General features: G+C 45.2%; 2 long non-coding RNA genes across 2 annotated transcripts; one reads left to right on the forward strand and one right to left on the reverse strand.

Annotated features, from left to right (window-relative positions):
* Positions 1–2,141, reverse strand: LOC121062754. Its single transcript, XR_005815697.1, has 2 exons — positions 1,926–2,141; positions 1–879 (listed from the first exon to the last, which is right to left on the reverse strand). It is a non-coding gene; the product is annotated as an uncharacterized LOC121062754 (long non-coding RNA).
* Positions 2,142–3,866: 1,725 nt separating this feature from the next.
* On the forward strand, positions 3,867–9,098 carry LOC121062749. Its single transcript, XR_005815695.1, has 3 exons — positions 3,867–3,877; positions 8,201–8,284; positions 8,652–9,098. It is a non-coding gene; the product is annotated as an uncharacterized LOC121062749 (long non-coding RNA).
* Positions 9,099–9,352: the final 254 nt, after the last annotated feature.

A 9,352-nucleotide genomic window follows, 5' to 3' on the forward strand; every position in this document is an offset into this window, starting at 1 on the left:
CTGAGTGCCAGGGGAACGCGGCCCGCTGGTAGACAGGAAGTTATTTGTAACTGGGGTTGCATGCTGAGGTCAAAAGTCCTTCCTTTGTGGGAGCGAGTTTTTTGTAGCTTGAAACAATACGTGATGTATTTCCCAAATACACATTTTTCACATTAACGGTAAATGTAAAAGACAAATCTGCTTCTTTTCAGTCTCTTCCTTCTGTGAATGGAGAAGGAGGAGAAATATAGAAGCGTGGGCTTTTCTTTTTGCTGTGGATCTGATAAGTTTCGATAACGATATGTGCTTTCTTGAACATTACATCCGCATTATGTGGCCAGGGTGGACTCATTCAGGGCACGGAAGCCCCACACAGTCCTTGAGCTAGCAGGGTGCTAAGGAGGGTGTTGGAGATTTTGCACACAGTTGCAGCCCTTTGTTGCTGCAGTGACAGGTTCCTCAGATTCTTTCTAACCAGGGTTTAACTTGTTGAGAATCTTTTTGGGAGTGTTTATTGTGGATCAATCACTAAAACTATCTTAGTGGGCCCGTGAGGGATCTGGGGCTGTGGTGCAGTAACCCAGCGTTTACAAGTGTTACTGATAGGCATGCTTGTCAAATAACACCTCCAGATCAGAGAGTGAGAGCGGGCAACTGGTTTGGCTTAAATCTGTCACTTCTTGCTGCTTTGGACAGAGCCTGTAGATTAAACCCTTGTGCTGTTCAATAAGCTGGGGTATGGGATGTGTCGGTTGGGTTTTTATCATTGGATTTATTTTTTGTATCCCTTTGGAGATCTGTCTGTTCTATTTAAGTTTCCCCAAGAGAGCTGAGTTGCTTGGTGCATCGACCAAAGATAAGTTCCCTGGCTGACTTGGGACAACCAGTCCCCTCGTTTTTCTGATCACAAAAAACAAACAAAGAAAGAAAAAAAAAAAAAAAAAAAAAAGGAAAAAAATGTTGACTGTAACTGTAACTCAGAAACTAAGATTACCTGCATGGAGAGCAATGAATTTTGATGCACAGGCTGTGCTAGAAATCTGTTAATCAGCATTCAGTTTTTCAAAACTTCAATTTGTGTCTCATCATCATGAAAAGTAATCAATTCAAGGTGGGAGATCCTTTCGTGAAAGGGAAGGACAGAACTACGAGTCTTGCTGTGGGGCCTACCCGGCGCAGTTGTGCCATTCCGAGAAGTAATACGTCAGGAGTGTCCCAGCAGCCGTTCCCAGGAAGAAAGCTTTGAGGGGCAGCATGACACACTTGATTGGCTAAAGCAGCTTCAGCTGTACAGCGTGCTGCCGGGATTGGTAATTCTAAGTTGTGTTCAAGTTGCTGAGTTCCTTTCAGCATGTAGTAAAGATGTAACGTGCCGATGTCGTTTGGGAACAGGAGGCATTCCGTGTCACCAGCAGTGGGCAAGTAGGGAACAAACAAGTATCTTACGAGGTCCTCCCCGTCTGCCTTTCATTTTGTCCTTGGTTTGCCAGCTGGAGCTTTCAGGAGGTGAGGAAGGAGGCTGTCCCAGTCAGTAGTTGAGGTGTTGCAGGGTATTTGTGATGCAGTGCTTGTAAAATTTACCTGCCCGCATCTCCTGTTACAGGCAGCCCCCCCTGGGCCCTGTGAGACGGGGAGCTGCTGCCCGGGGTTAGGCCCAAGGTCCCCTGTCAGGCCCAGGGCCGCCCTTCCCCTCACCCTGCCCTTCCCTGCCGCTCCTCAGCCCTTGCTCAGGCTTTTTGGGCCGTCTGGCCGTCCGTCTGTCCGACTGTCCATCCATCCGGCCGTCTGTCCGTCCATCTGGCCCTCCGTCCCACCGCCCTGCCCCGTCCCTGCCGTCTCCCGAGGGAAGCAAAGAGTCCCTGGGCTGCCTTCCGGGGGGAGGTTCTGCTGAGGAAATTAAAGCTTCCCCCTTAACGGGCGCCTTGCGAGTTCTTTTGAGTTCCAACCTTCTGCCTTCCTTTCGTAGCAGTGCCTCTGAGGGGTGCGCTGTAAGGTAGGCGTCATCTGGCGCGCTGCTCCTCCGTTTCCCAAAGGAACTGCCTTCAGGATCTGACTAACTCTGGATGCACGCGGTTGTCACCTTAATTTCTCCTTTAGTTTGCTGAAAACAAGCCGCTTGGGTGACCTTGGTGTTTGTTTCTTAAAACTTGGCTCAAGGAGGTCTCTGTTTCCTTGTGCTGATATTCACGATGAAAGTGCAGAAGGGATGCTTCCTGTTGCCCGGCTCAGTACTGTTGCCAGGATGGGAATGTTTAGCCTACCGGCCCTCTGGTGCTGTTAGGCTGCACTCGGAGTGTGAGCTCTGGGCCTTATTTCGAAACTACGGCGTTATTTGAGTGTACAAAGCCGAGATATTCTGCGGATAGGTGATTCTGAAACCACGTCAGGACCACCGCTGTGGCGTGTGCTGGAGTCGGACGCGCGTTTGACTGATCAGGCGGAGCAGGTGAATTGAATTTGTTGCTGGATGGCGAGGTGTTCTGGGGGAAGAGCTAGTCTAAGGAAAACTTCCTCTTACTGCCCCTTCCCATCTCAAATGGCCACTGCCTGGGGAAATTGGTTCTTTAGGAGGTTAACTACAACGTTACAGTGAGGACAAGGAATCATCATTACTCCCAGAGTTATTTGCTGCCAGGCCGCAGCGTTGATTTCAGAGTTTTTTTTAAAAATCAAAAAAAAAGGAAAAAGAAAGGAAGTATGTATTCTTTTTTCACATACTCTCTTTTCTTTCCCCGAGAGTAAATGTTGTAGCTTCAGCAGTACCCTTCCTCTGGAAACGATTCCCAGTGCCTGCTCAGACACTGGGGAGGAAAATGACAGAGAGAGCAATGGAGGAGAGCAACCCGATATAAATAAAGGAAAAAAGGGGTTATAGATTAAGGGAAAGACACTACATAAAAAATTGGTGCTATCGAAAAATTGGTTAAGGGTTTGGGACCTGCAGGTGCTGCCTACACGTGTGTGTGTTGCAGTCGTGCCTGTTGCCACTGCGCAAAATGGAGAGAGCTTCTTTGTCAAATGCAGCATGTTAAAGCATGCGCCATTGCCTGGAAGAAAAGCACGGCCTTCCCTCGTGTGGGACTTCTTCCCTATTGATCTGTGGTTTACCTGAAGGGTTACCAGAACCTGCATATGTTTCAAAAAGGAAAAGCAAAACAAAAACCAACACCAACACTAAAGAGTGTCAAGGCAGATGCTCATCTGGGGACTCTGACTCATGGGTGACATCACCAAGCAAAGCACTGTGAGCGCTTCGGGCTGGGGCTGCTGCGGCGAGCCTCGCAGGCAGGAGGGAGAGCGGGTACGGTTCGCCTCTGGCGGGTCTGTGTCAGCCCTCTGCCCTGGTGGCTTCGTTAGCAGTGAGAGTTTGACTGCTGTGTTCCCAGCTTTGGCTTCTGCACCGAGCATGTGGCAGAGCCCGCAAGCTGCTTGCTCAGCTGGAAGAGGAAGAGGAGTGACCTCAACTGTGCCGAGGTAAAGCAGAACTGTTGAAAAGGTTTGTCAAAGATGCGGGTTGTACCAGCGCAGCCGCTGCAGCTGCAGCAGGTCCTGGAGCATTGGAGAAGATAGAGAGGGCTTTCTTCGTGAAAAGAATGCTGTAAAAGTGTTTTCATGCCAGAAAGTAGGACAAACGCCTCTGTTGTTTGGATATCGTCTATTGACCTGGCACACTGGCATTACAGCACACCTGGCACACTCTTTGTATTGTTTGTAAAAAAAAAAAAAAAAAAAAAAAAGTGTTTTAGTGAGGGCAGGCCAACAACCTGCCTTGGCACTTCCACATCGCAGCAGTGCTTGCAGAGCGTGCATCCTGGATGCCAGGCCAGGATCTAAATGCGATGGTGCTGTTGGGAACATGAAGTTCAGGAAGCACTTCTGGGTTTTTCTGCTCTTCCATGTGCATTTTTGCCCTGTGAAGGTGGTGTATTGAGCTCTTTTCTTACCAACAGCTAGGTTTAAAAGCAGTTACAGTTTAACGTCTACATGCTTGGGTGTTATTAACACAGCACTGCATACTGAGCTGGTGCTTGGTAGGAGAAAACATAAATCTTACCTGGGAAACTCGGACACTCTCAACTACATACTGCTAGGAAGAAACTCAGCTGCAAGAGTGCACTTAAATAACACATCACCAGAGCTATTGTGCTCCTGACCATTGAAGGCACCTTTTCCAACACTGTCTTATTGGAAGTTGATACAGACTGGCAGTGTGCAGTTGGTTCCCATCTATAACGTGTGACTGTACAGTGCTGTATAAGACATTTTTTTCACAGGTTTGGAGAAAGTGAAGAAAAACACACACACCCATTGATACGTGGACCCTGAACCTGCCCCAGGCTAATTAACAGGGAAGCCCATTGGATATCTACTGGTACACTGCTGCCTTCTGACTGCTCCAGCAGAAGTCCAATTTTAATTAACCAGCAGGTCCCTCTGAGTGGCTTTGCTAAACCTCCTGCAGTAGGAAGTATCCTACGAGAGCCAAGTTACTGAATTGATGTGTGGTTTTCCCTTAATCCCCTCACCCCTGACTTTCTAGCTCCTGACGACACTGCCAACGTGTGCAGTGCTAGGTGCCAGCTGCCATGGTTTCTATATATTGTAAAATTAGGGATTTGGGCCTTGTGAGCACTGAGAACAGGTTAGCAGTTGCTTAAGAGCTTTACTTTCTTGTTCTGCTAACGCACATTAAATTCTTCAGGAACTGCAGCACAAGAACCGTCTTGCACAGGATCTCTGGAAGCAGGAAATAGCCGCTCTGTGGAGCTCTCTCTTCCTTTTATATGTTAAGGGCTCTTTAGAACAGCAGCAGATGGAGCAGCTCTTCCTGGGAGGGAGAACGGGGCTATTGGCAGCTCGTTCCAGTGGTCCCAGATGTCTCGTGGTTGTGACATTCGTGGCTGGGGGAGACTGCTCAGTCGAGTCTTTGGTCACCTCGTGGCTTTGCAGAACACAGACTTTCAGAGTAAAGGTGTCGCTGTCGCTCTGGGACTGGGAGATGGGCGAAACATCTTAGGCTTGAAGCTGATTCTCTGCAGAGTGGCGTGCTCAGATGTGAGCACATCGTCTTGGCCGCCTGATTAGATCCCTGCTTGAGAGGTTGCTTTGAAGAATTGCTTCCTCTTCATATCAATGCGTCAAGCTAAAGACAAATCAGTGCTGAAGCACTGTCTGATCAGATGAGTGCCTCAGTTCAGGATTGTTCTTTGACAGCTACAGAAACACCAGGACAATCTGCGCTTTCAGGAAGAGATTGGTTTGATCTTGAGATTGTCATAATCCAGGTCCCTGAAGTGGCACGTCTTCAAATAGAGTTGCTTGGGCCAGCAAGGAGCAGCTGTACCTTGCGGCTGTGGTAACTCGTGGCTCTGAGTCTCAGAGATCACGGTGAAAGGTGACCCCCAACTCGCTGGTGGAGGAGGCTGAGGCAGCGTTCAGCTTTAACCTTTGCCTTCTTGGCTGGCATCTTTGCTCTCCTGCTGTCAGTGGGTATCGAGTGTCCTTCCCTCCAGCCTCAGAATGCGCTCTCAGAGCAGATGTAGGCAGCATTTAACAGCTAGAATTCACTCATCTAGAAATAGTACAAACCGTGTATTTTCTGCTTTTGCTTTGGAATTCTTAGCTTTAGGTTTTCCTACAGGTGATGGGGTTTCTCATGGCAGCAAGGATGAGCTGTGTTAGCAGGAGGCTGTTCTGTGCTTCGACCATGGGAAGATGAATGGTTTACCTATGCACCGTTCAATATAATTTGACACCTAGCACACAACACTTTCAGCCTGTGGGGTGCTTTAACAAGCAGGGAAATCAGCGGAGACTGTTTTGCAGCCAGGGTGATGCTGGGGGGTTAAAAAGCAGGGTCAGAACAAGGAGTTTATGGTGTTCTTTCTTGCTTGTCATCCGACCGTCCGCTTACACTGTTCTAAGAAAAAACCAAAACGGGGTAAGCATCTTTAATATCTTTATTTTAACTGGAAGGCACAAAACAGGCCAGCAAGAGAGACTGTCCAAGAGAAATACTTTGTGCTTTATAAAGAAACAAGAAATTACCCTTAGGTAGGTGTGATAATCCTTCTCTAATGCATTTTTTTGGAGTGCAAAAATATTTTGTTTCTTTCTTGCTCTTCTCTCCAGGACAAAGTCAGAATAGCCAACTGGAAAGTTAGACCAGGGAGGTCAGTTTGTTCCATACTGAGGAAGACAAGCCTGTAAAGCAAACTAGACAGATTTTCTTTGTACGATTTATCTTCCTTCAGCAAAGGCAAAGTTTATGACACTTGTTGGCATGTATTTCCAGACCCCTAGCTACCGTGACTGCAGTGCATCTGTAATTCTTTTGTACAAAAAGAGTTCAAAATCTCGTAATGCAGAAACTTTCCTAGCACCCTGGAGAAAAAAGAAATCTAAAAATCTTGCCAACTTCTATTACAGACCTGCTGAGTGCACCAGAGTTACTCATTTTTATTGAGGCTTTCAGGGGCTAGTTCAGTTGGTTTCTGTTCAGCACTTGGATTGCCATGTTAGCAGATGTCAGTTAAAAAAAAAAAAAGCTTTTGAGATCTTTTTTCAAATGAGACTGCTTTTATGGCATTTAGGGCTATGAGGTATCCTTGGTTCTTGCTTTCTTCCCATTCCTTAGACCAGATCCATTCATATCCTGAACAGCGTTCTGGGTCTGTTCAGGAAAATGGAAGACAACAAGCAAAATGATGAGCTCCTTGGGCATTCGAAAGAGCTAAATCTGGAAAATATTTCAAGTCCAACTTGCATGCTAAGGAGCACCAGTAATTTTTAGAAGTAGATGCAGAGGAACCTGCATGGCACTAAGTGTGTTTCTGAAGGTGCTACAGGTCAGAAGTGACGATTCCTATCAATACTAAAGAAGAGAAGGAAACCTTGCACTTAAGTACTGTTTTTATTCAAAACCAATAACTACTATGAGAACCCAACTTTTCCTCTCTTTATTTTAGATTTGGGAAAATTCCCTGCCAAAAAAATATTTCCTGGAAAATTCGCTAGTGTTTGTGTGAGTAAAAGGTTCCAACCTTTGATGATTAATTTGTAAGAGCTATTTCATCCACTTTTGTCCAGAAGAGTCAGAAATAATTTGCACAGAAATGTGCAGCATTTTAATGAAAGGATTCAGAATCACTCTGATTTGAACTTTATCTGGTCTGGTTGCAGGTTTTATGACATTTAGTGTCTTTAAAAAAAAATCAAAATATCTGACTTCACATCAGAAAAAAAAACTGCTTGTGGCTAAATAAAATCTGTTGCAGCTCTGGTCATCGAAAAATCATTGGCTGTTAAATTGGACCTAAGTCATCTTTTCTAACCTTTCATGATCTTGCAGCAATGGATGATGATGGATATATGGATTAGGGAACAGCACGTGATGGCAAACCTGTGGTCTTTGCTACAGCGCAGAAAGAAAACAAATTGCTTCCAAAAAATCAAACTAATTCAAAATTCTTGGTATCATGCAGCCATGCCACTGGCAAAGTGAGCATTCCCCTGCCTCTCAAAGCTTGCTGTATCCTTGATCTGCTGTCTTCCTGCTGTTAATTGATTGCAACTCTACGTGTCTGATCAGGGCTACGAGTTGTTCTCGATATGGATATCATACAACATATCCTGTGCACACTTGTGTGTCTAGATATGTTGATCCTGTATGCATGTACATATGTATGCATATTTGTGTGCTGGCCCCCAGATCACTCATGTTATAAAGCATTGGCCTCGAAGGCATACTCATCAAAATATTTTGTAGGTCCTCCATTTTGTTCTAGTTCCCTCAAAAGGAGAGAGTTTTTACGCGCTCTCTGTGAAAGCTTTTTGTGTTTTCTTAATAGGTGAAGAAATCTTGAAGACCAGAGATTGGAACATACTGAATTTTAAATTTAAAAAAAAAAAAAAAGTTGAATTGTCCGGCTGTGGAAGATGGATCCTCATTTTTGCAGCCACTGAATCACGAGTTCATCTCTAAATGCACTGGTTTTTTTTTTTTTGTTTTTGTTTTGTTTTGTGGTTTTTTTTTTTTCAGCTCTTATTTTTTGAAGAGCTAACTAACCCTGGCTGTTTCCAGTCTGAGAGAGTATTCAAATGGACTTGCTTCCTCCATTAGTTATAAGCTGTTTAAAAGCACATCCTATGTTTGAATTGTGGATGAGAGGTTCCCTTGGCAAAGTGAGGAGGAAAATTCTTCCTACCCCTTTATTATTAGTTCACGGATTCAGCGTTGGTTCGGCCTACAGGAGAAGTTAACTGGAAGTCTTTGAAGATCGATAACTTTGCTGAGGTTGTCCAGGTGGGTGAACTCGAAGACCCGCAGTGACTGGAACATGCTATTTAATGCGTCATACTGCCTTCTGTAGAAGTTATTCGTAGCCATAGTTGATCATTGCCTTGCATGTATGATCAGGTGGGTTTTTAAGAAGTGACTCCATTTTCAGGCTTCCAGGTGTGCTCCAAGTCATATTATTGAGGACATGGAAGAGAACGCTTGCTGACAAAGCTCCTGGCAGCTTTACAGAACTTTAATTTAATATTGTGTGAGTTCATGTAACAGCTGATTTCAAGGCATTGCTCTCTTCAAGAGACTAATTTGGTTAACAGAAGAAAGCTGGAAAAATGCTTGTTACTCATTATTTTTCACTTGTTGGTACTTTCTTTAGGGTTACTTTTAAAAAGAAGATTTCACTGATCACAAGCCAGTAGAAGACTTTCAGCCCAAGCAAGGGTGAAGACAGCTCTCTCCAAGAGCAGAGGAAGTCCCTGTGGAGAGAACCCGAGCTTGTTATCAGAACTTGTCAGCATGTCTAAACAAGGAGACGATTGCTACTTCTATTTCTATTCTACCCGTACCAAGGTATGGCTGGGTTTCTTTTGCTTTGCCTTTTTTTTTTTTTTTTTTCCATTTTTTTCAGGAAGGAGTAGAGTAGGAGGAGGAGGCACACTGGTCTTTGGTTAACTTGATAACCAGCTAGATTCTGAATTCAAGGGTAGCAACCTGAGGCAGTAGCATGGACGTTTTTGAGGCTGTACTATATTTTCCTTGTTGGTTTCCTTTTGGTTACAGGGAGACAACTGTTCCTTCCACCACTGCGAAGCTGCTCTGGGGAACGAGACGGTGTGCACGCTGTGGCAGGAGGGTCGTTGTTTCAGGAATGCCTGCCGATTCAGACACATGGAAATTGATGTGAGTGCCTAAAGATGTGTTCTGAAAATAAATCAACAAAAGCATTTTTCAGTGCCATAGGTGTGCTGCTTGTGCTTTTGCAGGATAGATTCATTTGCTTTGAAATTACACTGGTTTCTGTTACCAGGAGAGGGGGTGGGAGCAAGGAGAGGGAAATAAAATCAGTGCCTTAGGTAT

Source organism: Cygnus olor, chromosome 34 (genome assembly GCF_009769625.2).
Source record: "Cygnus olor isolate bCygOlo1 chromosome 34, bCygOlo1.pri.v2, whole genome shotgun sequence".
In the NCBI taxonomy this organism is placed as follows: Eukaryota; Metazoa; Chordata; class Aves; order Anseriformes; family Anatidae; genus Cygnus; species Cygnus olor.